This window comes from Tamandua tetradactyla, chromosome 15 (genome assembly GCF_023851605.1).
Source record: "Tamandua tetradactyla isolate mTamTet1 chromosome 15, mTamTet1.pri, whole genome shotgun sequence".
In the NCBI taxonomy this organism is placed as follows: Eukaryota; Metazoa; Chordata; class Mammalia; order Pilosa; family Myrmecophagidae; genus Tamandua; species Tamandua tetradactyla.
Genome location: NC_135341.1, coordinates 21,835,369 through 21,858,561, shown reverse-complemented (window position 1 = coordinate 21,858,561; position 23,193 = coordinate 21,835,369). Strand labels below are relative to the sequence as shown.

General features: G+C 36.0%; 1 protein-coding gene and 1 long non-coding RNA gene across 3 annotated transcripts in view; one reads left to right on the top strand and one right to left on the bottom strand.

Annotated features, from left to right (window-relative positions):
• CADPS (calcium dependent secretion activator) overlaps positions 1 to 23,193 on the bottom strand; it is a 494,336-nt gene that overhangs the window by 458,797 nt on the left and 12,346 nt on the right. The window lies entirely within an intron of this gene.
• On the top strand, positions 8,299 to 11,927 carry LOC143657883 (uncharacterized). Its single transcript, XR_013163008.1, has 3 exons — positions 8,299 to 8,468; positions 11,353 to 11,504; positions 11,623 to 11,927. It is a non-coding gene; the product is annotated as an uncharacterized LOC143657883 (long non-coding RNA).

The following is a 23,193-nucleotide window of genomic DNA, read 5'->3' as shown; positions in this document are numbered from 1 at the left end:
TCAGGAGATATATAATGTCTTATGAGGTCAACAGTCACTCACCATGACTGCCTGGACCCATTAATACATCATGGGTTGCAAAATGGTGATATTTCAAGTTCATCATTCCTTCTTCCTATGTACCTTGGAATGCCCTATAAGGACAAATTTTCCCTTATCATAATGGCCTGAAGTACAGTCATGAGGAAAGATAAGATAAATCCTGAATTCTTTCCCTTTATTTGTCAATTTTCAAAGTGCGTTTGCTTTCCAGCACCCCCTAAATTGATCAATGGAACAGGTCATTTTTTCCCCTTAGTATTACTATATATTTATGGATTTGAATAAATCTGATGTGTGTTAAGCCATTTCAGTTATTTTCCATACTAATGCTCAGTTACCCCCCTTGTGAGTTAGTCAGAGCCGATTCTAGCAGTCTTTGATAATTTTGTCCATAACTTCCTTGCTTTTTGGTATGACAAATGTGCCAGTTATGAAATCCCATCATTTTCTTTGAAATGGCTTTTGCATTCATTTCTTCTATTTCCTTTGCCAACAGTCAAGCTCATTATGACCTCATCATGAAATTAACATTTCTTCCTTAACTTTACCTCTTATTACCCTCCTCTAATCTATACCACAGAGACTTAAAATTCATTTAAGCATAATTTTCTTTATTTAAAAGATTTAAGTACTTTGCTCTTCCTTAAACACAAAATAAGTCTGACTTGATATTGAGGCTTGCTATGATGTGGCCCAATTTGGTCCCCATCTTACTTTGAATTTCAGGAAGCATATCTAAGGCTCTAGTCCATTCTTCATTTGGCACAAATTCTTCAGTTACCTCTGTTTCTTTGCTTAAAGCTGGTCCACACTTTTCACTGTTTGAAATCTCAGTGATATTTCAGGGCTTAGCTTAGAAACCACCTTCTTAGGGGAGCTTTCATTAGTTATGACCCACCTTTGCTGATCTCTTTCTTCTGGTATTTTCCAGGCCTCATTTCATATTTTAGTTACTTTCCACTGGCCTAGACAGCACTGAAGGAATAAATAACTATGAACTTTAAATGCCTCAGATAAGAGCTATGTTAATGATAGTCCCAATATTCCATTATTCTAAAAAGTGTTTTAAAGATACTGAACTGCTACCATCTCCTGGTATTCATTTCCCAATTCTCCAGGCATAAGAAACTGAGATCCAAACTGTAGGAAGTCTACCTACGCAGTGGTACAAATATTTTATCTTGTACTTGACACATTAATTTTGCAAAGGGAATGAACTGAATTCCTAAGTGAACAACAGAACAAACATGGGAAACATTACTGTTTTCCAACTTTTAACACCTTTTTCTGTACACAGAATAAAAAAGAAAGAAGCTCTAGAAAATAAAATATAGCTCTATCAGGCCTAGTCAGAGCAGGTCCCATCATACTTAATCACACTGTTTTCAGTATTTATAGCCTAGAGTCAAGAATACAGTGATATCTTACAAAACAGCATCAAAAATATATGACAAAATAAGTAAAAATAAAGACTGATTCTCCCTATAAAATCCCCTCTGTCTGTTATGCTCAATCTTCTGCTACTCCATAGAACATGCATCTGTGCGTTTTCAAGGACATTTGCAAAAAAAAAGGCTTATTGGAATGAACTCTAATGCTGAGATCTCAGCTCAGAAAGTTTAAAAAAGGATTTGCTTGCCACGAACTCTAATTCACACATTCCTAAATTATATAAATTGAGAGAGAAAAATATGTATGGTTGGAATGTATAGAATAAAATCACTAATCTCTTTGTTAAAACAATAAGTTTCTTTCCGAATGTTCCTTTCAGAGTCTTGCCCTGTGAAGGTCATTGCCAGCAATCAATGTATGTGCTGACAGGACCATTCATCTTTTTTGGTGCAGTGGCTTTTACTCCAGAGTTTCTAATATAAGGAGCTGTAATTTTAAACTTCAAATCAAACCCGTCTCAGTGAGGAGTCTCTCATTAAGGGCAAAGTGGATGCTGGAAAATGCCTATATCGGGTGTTCTCTGCTGCCAAGGAATACGGAAACCAGGAAGAAGAACATGAAATGGCTATTTTAGTGGGGGTTACATGATGCTTTCCTATACGGATATAGATGAGAACTACCACCAGGCTGGGAAAAGGTTGCAAATGATTGCATCCATCTTTTGATGGGCTGGGTTTATGCTGTAATAAATACAATGAAATTCAGTGTTTTCCCTATCTCCTTTCTAATACGAAGCTTCTACTTTGAACCTGAAAATATTTTCCACTCATGTATTATAAACTCTAGGTTAAAAAGACAAAGAATAATGAACTAATTTAGATGGAGTGCTAATTTAGTTTTTTAAAAAATTGGCTCACCCAGATATTTTAAAAAATATTATTTCAAATATTCAAAAATGGAAATATTTATTCAATACATTGTCAGTATTTTAGTCTAAGGAGACATATTTAGAATGAGCCCTATTTAAAATAAAACATAGAATTCACTATGAAAATCCAACTTCCTTCTCTTAGAGCATCCTCGATTTTCAATAGAGGTAAGGTCTGATTATTTTCAAAGAAATTGTAACTATAATGAAATTAACTGCCTTGAGTTTAAATTTTTCAAAGTGTATACATTGAAAACCATTTCTGATGCTACCTTGCCAGTGATATAATATATTTAATGTACTTAAAGAGAGAAATTGCCAGCTAAATATTCTTTATCTGGCAAAACTGTCCTTCAAAAATGAGAGTGAATTGAAAATATTCGCAGATAAACAGAAACTGAGAGAATTAGTCAACAAGAAACCTGTCCTACAAGAAATACTAAAGATAGTTCTGCAGGCCGAAAGAAAAGACAAGAGAAGGAGGTCCGGAGTACAGTGCAGAAATGAAGATCGTAAGTAAAAGTAACTAAAAGTGTAAAAAAAAAAAAAAGAGAGAGAGAGAGAGACAAAAATAAGATATGACTTGTAAAAACCAAAGGATAAAATGGTTGAAGTACTGACTTTACAGTAATAATGCTAAATATTTATGGACTAAATTCCACAATCAAAAGACATAGATTGTCAGTTAGATAAAAAAAAAAAAAAAAAACCATCTATATGCTATATACAAACACTCACCCTAGACCCAAGGACACAAATATGTTGAAATTGAAGGTTTAGAAGGAACTATTCCATGCAAACAGTAGCCATGAAAGAGCTGGGGTAGCTATACTAATATTAGCCAAAATAGAGTTTGATGCAAAGCTGTTATAAGAGACAAAGAAGAACTCTATATATTAACAAAAGATACTATTCAGTCATAAATACTTATTTACCTAACCAGAGTACCTCAAAATTCATGAGGCAAATAACAGAAAAGCTGAAGGGAGAAATGGACATCTCTACAATAATAGTTGGAGATTTTAATACACCACTCTCCTCAATAGATAAAACATCTAGACAGAGGATCAGTAAGAAAACAGAGAATTTGAATAATATGATAAATAAACTAGAACTAACAGACATATGTAGAACACTGCACCCCAGAACAGCAGGATATATGTTCTTCTAAAGTGCTCATGGATCATTCTTCAGTATTGACCACATGTTGGGTCACAAAACAGGTTTCAATAAATTTTAAAATATTGAAATTACACAAAGCACTTTCTTTGACCATAATGGAATGAAGCTGGAAATTGGTAACAGGTGGAGAACTGGAAAATTCACAAAATATATGGAGGTAAAACAACACATTCAAACAATCAGTGGGTCAGAGGAGAAACTGCAAGATAAATCAGTAAATATCTCAAGATGAATGAAAATAAGAACACACATATCAAAATTTATGGAATGCAGCAAAGGCAGCATTGAGAGGGAAATTTATAGCCCAAAATGACTACATTTAGAAAGATGAAAGTACTAAACTCAAAGATATAACTACACGCCTCAAGAAACTTGTAAAAGGACAGCAACTTTATCCCAAAGCAAGCAGATGGAAAGAAATAAAGATTAGGGAAGAAATAAATGAAATATAAAAAAAATCAGCAAAACCAAAAGTGGTCATTTTAGATGATCAATAAAATTGACAAACCCTTAGCTAGACTGACAAAGAAAAAAAACAGAAGATGTAAATAAAATCAGTAATGAGAATGGGGATCTCACTGATGACCCCACAAATATAAAAAGGATAAGAGGATACTATTAACAACAGGATGCCAACATATTAGAAAGCACAGATGAAATGGACAAATTCTTATAAATACATGAACAACTTATACTGACTCTAAAAGAAGCAGAAGACCTCAATAAGGAGGTAAAGACATTGAATCAGTTATCAATAACCTTCCCAAACTGAACAGCCCAGGACCAGACAGCTTCACAAGTGAATTATATCAATTATTCCAAGAAGAAATAACATCAATCCTGCTCCAACTCTTCTAAAAAACTGAAGAAGAGGGAATACTACCTAACTAATTCTATGAAGCCAATATTACCCTAATACCAAAGCTAGAGAAAGATACTACAAGAAAAGAAAATTATGGACCAATTTCTCTAATGAATATAGATGCAAACTCCTTAATGAAATATTTGCAAACTGAATCCAACAGCACATAAAAATAATTAAAAACCATGATTAAGTGGGTTTTGTGCCAGGCATTCAAGGGTGGTTCTTCAAAGAAAATCAAATAAGCTAATACACCACATTGACAGATTGAAGGGGAAAAGACCACATGATCATCCCAATTGACAAAGAAAAGGCATTTGACAAAACCCAGCATCCTTTCTTGATAAAAACACTTTGAAAGACAGGAATAGAAGGAAGCCCAGCCACATGCCCTCAACATGATGAGGGACACAGATGAAAAACCTAAACTAACATTTTACTCAATGGCAAAAGAACGCAAGCGCTCCCTCTAAGATCTAGAACAAGACAAGAATGCCCACTGTCATCACTATTATTCAACATTGTGCTAGAAGTTCTAGTAAGAGCAGTTTGGTAAGTAAAAGAAATAAAAGGCCTCCAACCTGGAAAGGAAGAATTAAAATTTTCCATATTTCCAGATGACATGATCCTACATATAAAGTCCCCACAAATTGACAACTAAGCTAATAGAGCTAATAAACAAGTTCAGCAAAGCAATAGAATACAAAATCAACATGCAAAAATCAGTACCGTTTCTGTACACTAGTAACATACAATCTGAGAAGGAAATCAAGAAAAAATTCCATTTACAATAGCAACTAAAAGAATCAAATATCTAGGAATAAATTTAACCAAGGATTAAAGGACTTGTATACAAAAAACCCCTGCAAAACATGCTTAAAGAAATCAAAGAAGACCAAATTAATGGAATAACATTCTATGTTCATGGATTAGAAAACTAAATACTGTTAATATGTCAATTCCTTACAAATTGATATACAGATTCAACACAATCACAATCAAAATTCCAAAAGCCTACTTTGCAGAATTGGAAAAGCAAATTAACAAATTTATTTGGAAGGGTAAGGAGCCTCAAAGTACCAAAAACATCTTGAGAAAGAAGAGCAAATTTGGAAAACTCACACATCCTGACTTTAAAACATATTACAAAGCTACAGTGCTCAGAACAGCAAGTTACTGGCACAGGGATAGATATATTGACCAATGGAATCAAATTGAGAGTTTAGAAATAGACTTTCACCTCTATGGCCAATTGATGTTTGCCAAGGCTATCAAGTTCACCCAACTGGTAAAGAATAGTGTCTTCAACAAATGATGCTGGGAGAACAAGATATCCATATTCAAAAGAATGAAAGAGGACCTTATTTCATACCTTATACAAAAATCAACCCAAAATGGATCAAATACTTAAATATAAGAACCAGGACCATAAAACTTCTAGAAAAACATGTAGGGAAGCATCTTCAAGATCTTGGGGCAGGCAACAGTTTCTTACACTTTATAAACCCAGTGCACAAGCAACAACAACAACAAAAAGATAAATGGGATCTCCTCAATATTAAAAATTTTGAGCTTCAAAAAACTTTGTCAAGAAAATGAAAAGGCAGCCTATTCAATGAAAGAAAATATTTGGAAAACAATTACCTGATAAGGGTTTGATACGCAGAATACATAAAGAAATCCTACAACCCCCAAAGAAAAAGACAACCTAATTTAAAAATGGGTAAAAGACTCTGTGTTGGTTTGAAACTATTATGTACCCCAGAAAAGCCATGTTCTTCTAACCCAATCTGTTGGGGCCTGTTGTTGGGTGGAACCATTTGATTAGGTTGTTTCCATGCAGATGTGACCCAACCAATTCAAGATTGGGCCTAATCCTTTTACTGGAGTCCTCTATGGACAGAATAAAAAGCAGAAAACTTAGAGAGAGCTGAGAGCCGACACAGAGAGCAGAGAGATGAAACCAAGACACAGACGTTTGTAGATGCTAAGCTAAGAAGTGAAATCCAGAGTTTGTCCCAGAAAAGCTAAGTAGGGACACTTTGGGAGAAAGCCACTGGAATCAGAAGCTGAAAGCAATGAGCTGGGAGCAAAGACCAGCAGATACCAGCGACGTGCCTTCCCAGCTGACAGATGCCAGTGGCCTTTCTTCAAAGTCAAGGTATCTTGCTCTAGATGCCTTAATATAAACATTTTCAACGTCTTAGGGTGTACATTTATAATCTAATAAATCCTCGTTATAAAAGCCAATCCATTTCTGGTATTTTGCATTCTGGCAACTTTAGCAAACTAAAATAGACTTGAATAGACATTTTTCCAAAGAGGAAATACATATGGCCAAAAAGCACATTAACAGATGCCCAATGTCACTAGCTATTAGAGAAATGCAAATTAAAACCACAATAAGTTATCATTTTACATCTATTGGTATGGCCACTATTTAAAAAATAGAAAGCTACAAGTGTTGGAGAGGATGTGGAGAGAGAGGAGCACTCATTCAGTGCTCGTGGACATGTAAAATGGTGCAGCTGCTGTGGAAGATAGTTTGGTTGTTTCTCAGGAAGCTAAGTATAGAACTGCCATATGATCCAGCAATCCTGCTACTAGGTTTATACTCAGAAGAACTGAAAGCAGGGACACAAACAGACATTTGCACATCAGTGTTCACAGTGGCATTATTCACAATTGCCAAAAGATGGAAGCAGCCCATGTGTCCATCAACTGATGAGTGGATTAGCAAAATGTGGTATATACATATGATGGAATATTATTCAGTGGTAAGAAGGAATGATGTCCTGAGGCATGCAACAACATAGATGAATTTGAGGACATTATGTTGTGTGAAGTAAGCCAGACATTAAAGGATAAATATTGTTTGATCTCACTAATATGAACTAAGTATAATTAGCAAACTCTAGAGTTAGAATCTAGAATGTAGGTTAACAGGGGATAGATTGGAGAGAGAGTAGGGAGCTGAAGCTTATGGAAATGCATAGAGGTGATGGTAGCACATTGCTGTGAATATCAGTAACAGCACTGAATTATGTGTGTGAATGTGGATGAAATGGGTGGTTTTAGGTCATGTATGTGACTTAAAGGAAAGCTAGAAGATAAAACATGGGACTGTAGAACGTAGTGAACTCTGTTGTGGACAGTGACTGTGGTGAGCAGTACAAATATAAGAATGCTCTTTCATAGACTTTAACAAATGTATGTCACTAGTACAAGGTGTCAATAATAGGGCTGTATATGGGAAAAATACAACTAGAACAAACTATGGTCTATAGTCAACTACTATTTTAGTATTCTTTAAATATGAAAAAATCTACAGAGACAGAATTAGACTACTAGTTATGAAGAACTGGAGAAGGATAGAGGGATTGAGAGGTGACTGTTAAGGGTTATGGATTTTTTTCTCTTTGGACTAATAAAAATGTTTTAAAATTGATCGTGGTGACAAATGCACAACTCTGTGATTATAATAAAAGCCACTGATTAAAATCATAAAAAACAAAGTAAATATCTAATTGTATTTAAAATTTATAATTCCTCATTTGTCATTTTTTTTCATATAGGGTTGCTGACTTGTCTTTATGTTCAATCTTTACTACCACATCCCTATTACATTCAAAATATACTGTCTAGTATTTCCAATACTTGTTTCTTATAGTGGAGTAAAATTTTAAGGACATTTAAGCATTCAGATCAATGATTTCTCTAGCTTTTCATGACTTTTCCCCCCAAATTTAACTATAGATTTGCCCAACTAAAACTTAATGATATTTCTCTTGACATAATTGAATCTTCCCAAAGCAATCAACTTGGTTAACATAAGCAAAGATTACTCCTTGTTTTCTCACTTATACCTCATCCAATTATAGAATATTTAATTGAATCATGGAAGCACAATGACAACTGAAGTTAGCTTAAAAAGGGTTAGGATGCACCAGGACTCTTGATGAGTGTACACCCACCTGATGGGAGAAGTGCCCAGCTGTATTAGAGTATATCCAATTATCCACAGCAGAGTGAATGGAGAGTTTTGGTTAATGCCAGGAGAAGGTAAGTGGGCAGTAGTTAATAAATGTTATAATTTAGTTAGTAATAAATTCAACAGTAAATATTCAGGATTTATATGTTAAAAACTATGACAATAAATTGTGGTACATAAAAAAAATTCTTAATTAATGTAGAGATTTTCCTAGATATTGAACTAGAGGATTCAATGTAACAAAGATGTCAGTAATTCCTATATTAATCTATAGATACAATGAAATTTCAATCAAAATCCAAGGGAACTTTTACTTTAAAATGGACAGAATGATTAAAAAACATTTTCCCAAAGAATAAAAATGGCAATAAGAGTCTGAGACATTCTGAAGAAGTGTAATAAAAGGAACTTATTGATTAATATAACTGAAAACACATCATAAAACTACAGTATTAATATCATAGTGGTAATAATATAGGAAGAGAAAGTTAGATCAATGGCTTTGTACTGAGAGATCAAATAACTTAAATATTAATAAGAATTTAGTGTGTTTGATAAAAGAGGCTGTGATGGTTAATTTCATGTGTCAACTTGACTAAGTTATAGCATTCAGTTGTTTGGTCAAGCACTGACCTCCTTGTTATGGTGAGATAAATTTCTGTTACAACAACCCTGAAAAATGAAGAGAAAGGCACTTAAAATAAGTGGAGAGCAAATATATTTTTAAATCTAGAATGTTGAGACAACTGGCTGGTCATTTGGAAAAAATAAGTTGGTTTCATATTTCATTCATTATACCAACATAAACTTCAGATGAGTCAAGAATGTAAAGGTGAAAACTGAAACCACAAAAGCAATAAAGGAAAACATATGAGCAATTATTTTATAATCTTTGGGTGGAGAAAGTCTTTCATTGCATGAAACACAAGAAACCATAACAGGGAAAATTGAATAGAAAAGAATTCTGTTCTACTAAAATAAATATTAAAAAATCCAATGACAAATGACAAAAAATAAATTGCACACATATAACAAAGTGCTGTTACCACCAAAATATAAAGAACACTTAAAATAGATAAGAAACAGAAAAATGGATGGGATAGAACAGGGTATTTGTAAAAGAAGACACATAAAAAAGGCAATGAACATGTAAAAAGGAAATGCAAATACAGAGAGAACTTTTTAAGTCACACACCAAGCTAGCAAAGCTGAAATTTAAAAATGTTTAATTTCACCGTGGACAACCAGACAGTTCATGATTACTCCTGAGAAGCTAAATTTCTACAGTGCTGGGAAGAATAATTTGGAAATTAGTATCAATGTTTTAAGGACATACAAATTTGGAGAAGTATAGAAATACATGTACATAAAAGATGCTCACTGTAGAATGTATATAGTGGCAAAAAATAGAAAATATTTGATACACAGTGGTTAAATACAATATTGTACATCCATCAAATGGACTGCTATGTACACATTTAAAAGGATGGCAGAGCTTTATATTTATTATTTTTCATATTTATTGTATTTACACAAAATAATTCATTTTATATACTGTTGCACAAAATAAAATAGGTTACAAAACATGTAAAGTACTGATTTTATATAAAAATGTATATAAAATCAATCTCTCTATATATCCATGTAGATATAGAGACATATTTTACATGTGTGGTGGTTGTTTTTGGGTAGTGTGATAAAGAATTATTTTAATTTCTGTTTTAAATATTTTCATATTATTTGAATTTTCTGTAATAAGTATTTTACTTTTGTTTACAGAAAAATATGTTCATTAGTCATTATAGGTCAAAATGAGGAAGAATATTTCATTGAACTCAATTTATTTATCTTTCTTAGTTATAATAAAAATTAGCCTTGTGCTTAGATACTAGTTATAGCTAATGAACTTACACCTTTTTTTTGCTAAATGGTACCTAGAGTTGAGAGGAAATACTTCTTAATTTGCTTCTTAAATTCGAAAAATCTAAATATTAAAATAAATTAGTGAGTTAAGATCTGATAATTCATTCCCTTATAATTCCTATTTTGAAAAGAAATTCAGTATTAGGTAGATCAGTTTTGGCTGCAAGAAGGAAATCTCAACTCAAATCAACTTATACAAGGAGAATTACTACATTATTGAAAGTCCAGAAAGAAGATGGGCTCCGTGTCTGGCTCAATGTTGCAGCATAATACTATTATCAAAAATCAAGATATTTCCATCTCTCAATTACTTTGCAGTCTTCAGCACTGGCTTCTGCCTAAATTGGGTATCATCATGGTTCTAAGATGGCTGTCAGCAGAAATCCCTGCAAATGCTTCCTTAGCTATGTTGGTTTTAGGACAGGAGTGAAACCTCTTCCCCCAACATGGAGTGCAGGTAGTTCCCTTCAGTCTGACTGGATCAACACAGCATGTCCACCCATGAGCCAGTTATATTTCCAGTACAATACTATGAGCTTGGACTAATCTGTACACATTTCTGAAGCTGGGAATGGAGGAGATATCAGGGAAAAAATGTAATTCTGTTTAGAAGTGGGGAGTGACTATGAGACAGATAACCAGTAGTGTCTACTTAAAACAGGATGTACATATTTTTTCTATTTAAAAGTTACAATAGAAAGCTTTGTTTGAATCATCTCAATCGGACAGTCATTGGTTAAATTCATTGGATACATTTGCAGAGTATCTACATTAGTTTTGCGTGAATTTTTGCTCACATGAGTTTTTGATCATGAAACAAGGTAGATCTTCATCCAGTGTAACATACTATTTCGCATCACAATTATCCCTAAAGATTTGGATTTTCAAATAGGTAGGTTAGTTTGCTGTATATAAAATGAAAAGAAATGACTACATTCACTAGAAACTTTGTTGCTATTATATTTGTTAAAGATCTTTGTTAAGGTTTTAAATAATCTTAGAAGTTTATTTGTTTGTGTTCTAAAACCACAGATCAGTGACAAAGATAATATTTAGTAATGGATTGTGCTGGAAACATAAGAATATGCCAAAGGGATAATGATTAGAGGAAGCCTTACATATAAGCATTTGGATGAGTACACAAAACAGAAGTGCACAGAATTCTTACTGTGAAGGAGAAAAGGGTAATGTTCTGGATCATAAAACTCTCAAATTTTGGTTTATACAATCTATATAATGTTGAATTTGGTTTTCTCTTGCAAGGGTCCTTTTCTAACCTCTAATGTTGTCATTTATTACCAGGTCATGAGGAAGTAAACAGACCTTTTAATTTGGCATAATATTTAACTTATGCTGCAGTAGACCTACATTCATTTAGTGGAAAATGATGAATTGTTTTCTGCACATAAGTAAATGGAGGCGGGAGCAAATGACTACGTGACAACTCCTGTAAGAACTCAACCCGGTCTTACAATTCAAACCCTAATTGAATATTGACTAAAAGACAGCTTTGAGCTCTCAGCACATAGAGATGGAAGAGAAAATATAAAAAAGCTTTTTGGACTAAAATACAGATCCACAATTGTTAAGGCCTGCCGTGTTGCAAAGAGAGGTAGCAGAAATGTGTTTTGATTAATTAAAACAAGTACAAATCTTAACCAGTGTTTGTTCATTTTGAAGATTTTCATACCAAATCCTTAATATGCAACAGTACATAGGATGCCGAGGGAAAGTAGACTGTAGAAAAAATCCTTTTCTTTTCTCCATTGCTAGGCTAAAAGAAAGGTTAGCAAATGAAGTGGGCATTTGTCAAAGCTCATAGGAAGTTTTTTCTAACCTGATCATGGAAAAATTTCAGAGCAAATCATGTTCTTTGCAAATAAGACACACTGCTTGTGTTGACAATATTCTTTGGAAATTTTGAAGCCTCATGTGATGTCACTTAAGACAAAGTCAAGCCAATCACCTAGATATCTCCATTGTCTTTGATAGGCCCTATGCCTCAGTTCAGTGGTATTTCCTTTGAAGCTATTCGGGACTACAGATCATTTTCGAAGATTTCATACTACCTAAGGAATAAAGGAAAACTGAAAAAAGACTAGCTGTCCACTTGACATTGAAGGATGTTTACCACTAACTGGTCTCAACCTACCTTTTCGACTTCATGCCTCTTATGTGTTCTATATTCCAACTGTATTTTGCTTCTGTGCCTTGCTCATGCTGTCCCAAGAATACCTATTATTCTCAGGTTTAAAGCCCATCTTTTCCTCAGCTGCAATGCAAGCTCTTCTAGGAAGCTGGCTCTGACCCTCTGGTATTTAATGTGGTGTTCTGAAGCCTTCAAGATAATGTAATGATTGGTTACCAGTAATCCCTGAATCTTAGCTCAGAGCAAAGTCACCTATTCTCTTAGGGGAGCTATACACACAGATAACAATAACAAATGGAAAATAAAATCCCTCTTTATTATCAGAACTTTGGAAGACTAGGCTAAAACATGTACGTTTTCTTACCCCCATGCCCAGATCCAAACCTTACCATATGTATTAACAGGTAAGACTGAAGAGGCAATATCACCAAAGAGTGTGTGAGATGGGGGAAATGATTGGGAACATTATGTATTCCTTTTAATGTAAGTGACTTTGACCTTGCATGTGGGCCAATAACTTTTCTGGAATCTTACCACTTAGATCAGAACGCTTCCATTTAGAGGTGCAATGAAGGGCAGAAAACAAATGTATCCTCTCCCCTAGAATCCTGTACAAACTTGGATCAGTTTTGGGAATGGAATCATTTGGCAACAGGCACAAATCCAATATTCTCTTTTAGTCCATTTGGCCACTCTCAGAAATTTCCCCTCCAGCCCTTAACCCTCCATCAGAAGTCAGGACCCCTGCCCTGTCCTCTTGTGGACTCAATATAAACCTGGGCTCACTGCGAGGCTTATGCCCTCTTGGAGCCAGATTAAACTCCATCTGTATTCTCCAGAGCAGGTGGAACCAGAAATGGAATCACAAGTACATTTTCTAAAATTATACCAGGTTCAGCTCTATGATCTCTGTCCAAGTGCTATGTTTTCCACAATGTTATACAGGAGCATTTTTTTTTTTAATTTTTTTTTTACATGGGCAGGCACCGGGAATCGAACCCGGGTCCTCCAGCTTGGCAGGCAAGCATTCTTACCTGCTGAGCCACCATGGCCCGCCCTACAGGAGCATTTTTGAGTCTGCACAGGGAGGCGTTCAGAATGCTGGTCACTGAAATTAAATATAACTTAAAGGGCAAGCACCTTGCTTCACATTTGTAAAATTTGTAGGAAGAGAAATGAACATTCCTACTCCACACATTATGACAAACACAGAAAAATTACTCTAATAAATTTAAGACAAGGATCAGCATTGTTCTTCTGAAATACCTTTGAACTATTCATTCAAGACACGTCTACATATAGGCATTAATTTTCTGAGATTTTCTACAAAATTCTAAACATCATCTGTGCTGGATAAAACATTCAAGCCTAATTCATGACCTTTTCTCATGATGTGAAAGCATTTACACTCCTCCTTTCTTTCCCTTCTCTGTATCTCCCATACACCTGCTTAGATTCATTTTCTTAAAATACTATGTTGGTCATGTCACTGTTCTGCTTAGAATTTTTCAGTAGTTTCCCACTGCCTAGAGGATAAAGCCTCTTGAACCTCTGTATTGAATTGAATAGCGTCCCCCCCAATTTCATGTCCACCTAGAACCCGTGAATGGGACCATATCTGGAAATAGAGTCTTTGTAGATATGCTCAAGATGAGGACATACTGGATTAGCATGGGCCTTAAATCCAGTATGAATGGTGTCCTTAAAAAACGAGTGAAATTTGGACACAGAGACAGACACATAGGGAAGATGGTCATGTGAAGGAGCAGGCAGAGATTGAAGTTTTACTGCCCAAGCCTAGGAATCGCTGCGATTGCTGGTAACCTCCAGAAGCTAGGAAAGAGTCAAGGAAGGATCCTCTCCTTGTGCCTTCAGAGAAAGAGTGGCCCTGCTGACACTTTGATTTTAGACTTTTAGCCCCCAGAACTATGGGAGAGTAAATTTCTGTTGTTTTAAGTCACCCAGTTTGTGGTACTTTGTTATAGCAGCCACAGGAAACTAATACAATCCCCCTTCTGCTGACATTGTGCTGACATTGAAGGCCATCCACAATCATGGGTCAATCTTTGTTCTTCTTTCTTCCATCTCCACTCTTGGACCCTTATGCAATCATATTTGTCTATTTAGAGGTAGTCAAACTTGCTTTGCAATGTCTCATGTCTGAATACTTGAAAGTATCATTCCTCCCACCAAAATATGCCATAAAACATGTCTTCTCCACCAACTTGAAGGTTAATTGAGGTGCCACTTCTTATACCAAGCCTAGTGTAAGAATATTTTATCTGTTAGGCAACAGGCAATGTGAGGTGGCCTTGTAACTTTCCAATGGCCTTGAAAAAAGAGCCTAAGATGTTAGATAAAATGTATTAGCTCCAAAGTATAGAAAGAAAAATGAAAACTAATAAACTTTCAATTAAACAATTTCCAAAAAGATGTCAACTCCATTAATTGTTAAATTTCATACTCATAAAATATTATTATGTTTGGAAAAAAATTAGTGAGGTTGGTTTTTTCAGTTTGCAAGGATTCCTATGATGCAACTTGATTCCTGGTCAGTTAACCAAATAAGTTATAAAGAAAAATAATTCAAAAAGTAAGACTGAACAGATAGTTTCCAGCTTTTTATAATTAAAAATATTAAATTGAAGTGGGTATGAGGTAGAGTCTTATTATGTTGTGCTAGGAAATAGGGAAGCCTCTAAAAGTATGGATGAGTGACCATGACCTTTAAAAGTCTGCAATGGCCCAGTCCATTCTTAGTGTGAATCTGAGATGACCTGGGCAGTACAAAGATATCTGGACACAGAAACCCTGGTAGGTGTTCTGAAGTCTTTCCAGCCCAGTGGGACCTGTCTGCCCCTCAATTTTGTCTGTTCTAATGCAATAGTTTATTATGCAATCTCACCTACTCAAAAAGTTTTTAAAAAGAAATGAGATCATCTTGGCAAACATGCTGTAAATAGCAAGGAATATTTATTACTACTGTTCTTTCCTCTAAAGAAATCATGATTTCAACAATTATGAATTCATGCTGCAACTATTTATTGAGCACTTGTTATGTATACCCACTATTTATCAGATACCCAGAGATACTAAGTGAAATGATTCTTGTAGAGTCAAGAGAAAGAAACAGGTACACGTTGAAGTAAGATACACTAAATGCTTCTGTGTAATTAATACAGCACATGGTTAAGATGTGGATGGAGCACATCCAATAAGCGTTCACTATTTATTCTTGTTTTTTATGGTGACTGTCATAGCCTACCTGGGAAAGTGATGGAAGGCAAGATGGGGAGGCATTTCAAGCAGGAGGAAGAGCATGAGCAAACACACTGAGCAATGAGAGAATATGGAACAGCTGAGGATGGTAAGTGGTTTAATGGTGGAAGCTGTGTGTGTGAGTGTGCATGTATTCGAGAATTGCAGGAGTCAAGGCTAGATGGATGTGCCAGCTTGAATATATTATGTACCCCAGAAAAGCCATGTTTTAATCCTGATCCAATCTTGTGGGAGCAGCCATTTCTTTTCATCCTAATTCAATACTGTTGTTTGGAAACTTTTGATTAGATTATTTATATGGAGATGTGATACACCCAATTGTGGGTGTGACCTTTTGATTAGATGGAAATGTGACTCCTCTCATTCCAGGTGGATCTTGATTAGTTTACTGGAATCCTTTAAAAGAGGAAACATTTTGGAGAGAATCAGAAATGATAGAACTCTCAGAGCCAGAAGAAACTTCCCAGCAGTGCAGACATATGGAGACCAGAGACACAGATATTTGGAGATCCTTGGAGCCAGCAGACATTGCCATGACATATTAAGCAAGCCAGTACCTGGAGAGAGCCAAAGGACACCAAGAGAAGAAAGCCAGCCCTGGAGAAGTAAAGTGAGGAACCCTAACAGGGACAGAGGCTGAAAGCAAGGAACCAGCATGTGACTTCCCAGCTGTCAGAGATCGTCCAGACCAATCAGCCTTTCTTGAGTGCAGGTACCCTCCTGTTGGTGCCTTAATTTGGGCACGTTCACTTCCTTAGAACTATAAACTTGTAACTTATTAAATTCCCCCTTTTAAAAGCATTCCAGTTCTGATTTATCACATCCCGATGTGTTCATCCGGAAAGGGGATCCAGTTATGCCATGAAACCAGTTTAGAACTTGTTCTCTGTAAGCAGCAGAAAGCTACAGGAGAATTGTGAGCAAGGAAGGGTCATGATTAGATTTGTTCCTCAGAATTCTCACCCCAGTGGCTGGGTGAAGTGTTGGCAAGAATGGGGACAGGGAGAACAGTTAGGAGATTGTTGTGAAAGTTCATGCAAGAAATCACGAGGGCCTAGATTAGGGTATCAGTGACGGAGAGAAGGAAGAGATTTAAAGTTTTTTTAGGAAGAAATAAACAGGACACATACATTCCTTGGTGGGGATGATGAGCAATAGTAAAGATTTGAAACTGAGTTTCACATCTACGATTTGGACAGCTTGGTATATAGCCATTGAGCCACCCATTGAGTTTTAAAAATGGAAGGGGAAAGAACTTAATTGAGATGATAAATGTTATTGTTGAGTGATCTGAGGACAGGCATGGTTCATGATCTTCAAAGTATGGTCTGTAGATCTGTGCCATCAGTGAAACCTTTATTATTGATCCTCACCAAGAAAATGAGCTTGTGCCAGAAATTACAGCAACTTCTTCACTAAGAATGCTGTTTAGTTCAGCTGACTTTGTATGTGTAGGACTTTTTTTTAAATAAGGAAGCTCTGCATTGATTGACATTCTGGTGGACTCATAAAGAGTTCACTGACCAGCACCAGTCCATGGACCACATGTTTACCAGCACTGATGTAAGCAACTAAATACATGGGTTTTAAGGTCTGGAGAGAGGCCTATGTTAGACCTAAAAGATATGACAATTTTAGGTTTAGAGATGCTAGTAGCTAATGCCATCATTTGTGATGGGGTTGTCTAGACATGGTATATAATGAGATGAGAAGAAAACCAAGGATACAGCCTTCGGAAAACACCAATATGTAAGATTCAGAAATTCATCATATCCTGCCTTAACTTTAAGCTATATTCTACTTACATACATCTCAACTTCTCAACCAGATTCCTAGGTTCCTAGAGGTCAGGAAGACTGTCCAAACTGTCCTTGCATATTTTGCCTGCAAGATCTAGTGAGTTTCTTGTATGTAAAAGTGGCTCAAAACAATGTTGTCTGATGATGTGTAACAAACAAAAATTGAATATGGAAGAGCCCTCAAGAAATGTTTTGAACACAGTATGTCTTACAGACAACAGTTGCTGTACTTGTCAGAAAAACCGCCAAAGTAGATGTTCAAGATATGTTTCAACTCATTTACTAAACAACTCTATGCCTACCATCCATACCAAAAGGCTGTTTTTCTGCATGGGCAACAGAAGGCATACTTATTTGCAAGAATTTTCAATGTTTTCCCTTTGCTTTCTTAAGTGGCACAATTGATTCTTCCTACTACTCTGCGTGTTTGCCAGAATTCCATTGTCTTTTGGAAAGCACTACAGCCCCTGGAAGATTTGCCATTTAAGCATGTGATCGTGGGACACTTAGGGATAAAAAGAGTTAACTTCAAAATGGCTCACAACTTTCCTACTGCACACAAAGGGAAGTCACTCTGAGAAACATCACTTCACATGAGTTGACATTTTCCCTCATTAGGCCGCTGAAAGGACGACGTCTGTTTGTGCCACATCTCTCAATTTTAGAAAAGTTGTGGGCAGATTGGAATGCTTGGGGGCTTGATAATTCAAATTATTTTTCATACCTTTTAATGTTTACCCCACTTGTTAAAAAAGGAAAGAAGTGCTACAGACAAAGGTAATTTCCCCTTTGACTAGGGAAATGTATCAGAAAAGTCCTTAACATAGAAACAAGTTTACCTTTTTACTGATATTACATGATCATCGTATTCTTATTTCCACATTCAATATGCATGTTTCTGCTTGCTAAAACTACCAGAATGCAATATACCCGAAATTGATTGGTTTTTTCAAAGGGGATTTATTAATTGCAAGTTATAATTCTAAGGCCATATGCCCAAATTAAGGCACCAACAAAAGGATACCTTCTCTCTAGAACAGCTGATCGGGTCTGGGGTTTCTCTGTCACACATGGTGACATCTGCTGTCCTTCTCTCTTAGTTTCTGGATTCAAACACCTCTCTCAGCTCCTTCTGCATCTCCAGATCTCTGTGTCTTGGTTTCATTTCTCTGCACGCTGTGTTGGTTCTGAGTTCTCTCTCATAAAGGTTTCCAGAAAAGGACTAAGACCCACCTTGAATGAGCAGGGTCACATCTCTATGGAAACAACCTAATCAAAATATCCCACCAACAAAAGGTCTGCACCCAGCGAGTCATTGCCCTCCCCACCTACATGGGACATGACATCCAGCAGTGAAAGTCTCCCTGGCAGTGTGGGAGATGAATCCCAGGGATGAGTCTGCCTCTGACACCACGGGATCAACCATTACATCCTAACCAAAAGAGGGAAAAGAAGTGTAACTAATAAAGTATCGGTGACTGAGAGAGTTCAAAGAGTCAAGAGGCTACTCTGGAGGTCAGTTTTACTCATGCAAGCTTCAGTTAGACATTGCCACCTATCATAACTTGTCAAAGCCCAACCAAAACCATTCCAGCCAATCCTAAAGAATACTTAGGGCAATACATAAGATTTTACAAAGGTTCCATGCACTAAGGTAACTTTCTGGAAACCTACAATCTCCAGATGGGTCCCTGGACCAGACAAGTTCTGAAACCTAGAGGGCCCAGCCTATCCAGAACATCAGCTAGTTCCATCTCCCTACTCCATATTATTGACAGCCTCTTCCAACATGAGGAAGTTAGAATGGCCATAGCCCAAATACCCCTAAAGAGTGGAATAAAAAGACCAAAGGTGATGGTGGAGTTATACAGAGAAGTTAGGGTTTAATAAACAAACATGATTGCTGAATCATTAAATTGATATTTCTTTCAGTCTCCAGTATCTTAGAGCAGCTAGAAGTAAAAACATAAAATTGTGGAATTGTTAACCCACACCAAACTCTGAAATTTGTTCTACAACTAATTGTTGTACTGTGCTTTGAAACTTATTGCTTTTTTTGTATATGTGTTATTTTTCACAAAAAAGAAAAAAAAGTCGATTGTGTTGATAAAAAAAAATATTTATTCCTTCTAGCGTCCTTTATTCTGGAGTAGCTAGAAGGAAAAATCTGAGAGGATGGTATGGCAAAACCAATGATGGACTCTTGGATCTGTCCTGTAACTAACTACTTGTTAAAGAGGGCTTTGAAAACTATTGATTTTTTATTTCTTTGCTTTGCTTATATGTTATACTACATTATATAATACAATAAAAAGTTAAAAAAAAAAAGAATGGATGAGTGCCTGCATTCCCCACTGCATGTATACTCAATAAATTTTCTACAAACTTGCTATAAAAAAAAAGGTCTGCACCCACAAGATTGGATTAGAACATGGCTTTTTCTGGGGTACATAACAGTTTCAAACCAGCACAATGCAATAGCTCTATAGGTGTCATTTATTTATGTCCTAATATATCCAGAAAGGACTTTAGATAGCTTACAATTAAAGAACAGAGAAAATAATGCCAAAATTCAATAAGAGAATAAAGTAACGATCAAAGAAGCATATTTATTTCTGTTTAAGTATCTATAACTTACAGATTTCATCATGTAACTTTGGCTACATTAATCCTGATTTTATATATATATATATATATATATAAATAACATGGGCAGGCACTGGGAATCGAACCTGGGTCTCTGGCATAGCAGGCGAGAATTTTGCTACCGAGCCACCATCGCACCACCCATCCTGATAATATATTAAACTAACTTTCACTATCATTGTACTCACTGCCCATTCTTTTTTTGTTTTATTTTCTTCAGGAAGATCTTAATCAAACTTTTCAAAGAACACTTACCAATATACAGACTTAGTTCTCCCCTGGCTTATTCTGATTTTGTTATTGGACCACTTAAACATGCACTATGGTGTGTGGAAGGCTACTGGAAACAATTCCAAGGAATTTGTAATTGCTTATGGTCTTTAAAAGAAGATCCTTTGAATAATAACAGAAATTTGTCAGTTACTGTTTTAAACAAACCAAGTTGGGGTGATAGTTTATTTCTGTTAACATAAATTATTTTGAAGGCATTCGGTAATTGATTCATCTTTCATGTTTTCCACTGAGAAGTGTTTATAGAAATAAACAAGTTGTGGTTTCATAGTAAAGACAGACTGTGTTTAGAACTGTTGCCATTCCTCTTCTAGAATTCCATAGGGAAGATAAGCATCAATGCAGAGTTTCAAAAATTTGATCATTTACTGAGCATTTAGTACGTGCCAGGCACCATTGTGGTCTAAGGGAATTGAAGATGAGTAAGAGGTCCTTTCTCTGGGGTTCTTACTGTCTAGTGCGGGAAAGGCACACATACAAAGTGCTTTAAATATAATTCATAGGAGGTGAAGCAGAAACCAAGAAGCTATGAAAGCATTTAGCCCAGCACAAAAGTTTTCTGAAGGAGATAAAGCCTAATTTAATTAAAGAATGAATAAGAGTGAATTGGTGAACTCTCTCAAACACTAGGGACTCCCAAGTTAATAGGCCACATCCTAGATCTGAAGGCTTGCTCTTATGACACATTTCTGTAGCATAAGAAAGCTAAGAAGCTAAGCCTACCTATAAGTACACCTAAGAGTTACTTCCGGAGAACTTCTTTGGTTGCTCAGATGTGGCCTCTCTCTCTAACCCAACTCTGCAGGTAAAGTCCCCTATGTAGGACATGAAGTCCAGGGGTGTGATTCTCCCTGGCAATGTGGGACATGACTCCTAGGGATGAGCCCGGCCCAGGAACTGTGGGATCAACCACACCTTCCTGACCAGCAGGGGGGAAAGAAATGTAACAAGATAGAGTATCAGTGGCTAAGAGAGCTCAAATAGAGTTGAGAGGCTGTTCTGGAGGCTACTCTTATGCAAACTTTAGCTAGATATTGCTAATTGCCACGGTTTGCCAACCCTCAACCAATATCATTCCTGTTAACCCTGAAGAACACCCAGGACTCTGAGATCCTACAAAAGTTGCAGGCACTCAGTTTACTTTTCAGAAACCTAAAATCTTCAGGTGGATGGCTCCTAGGCCAGATAAGTCCTGAAACCCATAGGTGTCAGTCTCTCCAAGAACATCAATTAGTTCCATCCTCATATCCTATATTGTGGATACCCCTTTTCAACATGAAAAAAGTTAGAATGGGCATAACTGAAATATCCTTAAAGATCAGGAGAAGGAGGAATTATAACACAGAAGTTAGGATTTAACAAAAGAATTTTGACTAGTGAATCATTATTTTGATATTTCTTAATAGTCTCCAGTGTCTACCAAACATTGAAATCTGTTCTATAACCACTTATTAAAATGTACTTTGAAAGTTATCGCTTTTTTGTATATATGTTATATTTCACAATGAAAAAATGTTAACAAATAAAAAAATGAACAGGTGAAAAAGACATTCTAGAATAAGGAACAACATGAGCCAAGACACTACAGTATGAAATAGCAAGGGAATTGTGGTGGACAAAAATGTAATACTACTGCTGTTATTACTAACATTTGCTCAACACCTTATATTAGGTACATATAATTTTTTGCAGATGATTTTTAAAAGCTGGATCATGTGCCCAAGGTCACATAGCCACCAGATCACATAGCCAAGCAGAATTTGATGCAGGGACTCATGGACTTCATAGTTGGAGGTCTTAGCCACTGAGCCCTACTGCATATTATTTACTTGTGAGAGTCTTCCTTAGTCTAGATCTATGCAGAAGTCATATATATTTAGAACTAGTCACATATGCTTAGAATTCACTCTTAACACAAACATAGAAACACCTATTTGATGTGTTCATTTGTTATGACAATAGGCAATATCTATACTGTAAACCAGCATTTTTAAATGATTCAAGACCAAAATATCAAGACTTGAAAAATACAGATGGATTATTCTATGTTAACAAATGTGATGTCAAAAAGAAAGGGTAACTTGAGGGCCCCATCAGTTACTAGTTGAGTGATCCTAGAACCTTTATCAGGTTCTTTTGGTAAGCTTGCAACAGATGCCCCTATGTAAGCATGTTTGTGCTAGCCTTTTAAAAAATCTCCTGGGAGCCCTAGCCACAACGCTTTTTTCTAAGGGCCTTTGAAACCGGGCAAATGGGCCTCTGCTCTTTGTCCAAAGAAATGTCAGTGAAGTATCTCAACAAAAGACAAAGGGAGACATGTATTGTATCCTCCATGCCTTATGTTTTGTAGACAATCATAATTACCTGCCTTGTAAGCCTGCTTATGATGTCAATAATGATGAAGAGGATATCGATGGCAGGAATGAATATAGAGCTTGCTATGGCCAGTACTTTAGCTTGCTTGATCCTTTCACAGATAAAAAAAAATTGCACAATGTTGAACACATCGACTTAGCAATAACTTGAACTGGCACATACTGCTCTTACCATGTGCCAGGCACTGGTCTAAAAGATTTACTATATTTTCTCACTTGATTTTCACAAGAACCCACTGATGGAGGGTATCACTGCTATTCCCATTATATGGATGAATCAAGAGAGCCTTAGAAATACGTTAAGTTAATTGCCCAAGATCACACAGTCAGTTAG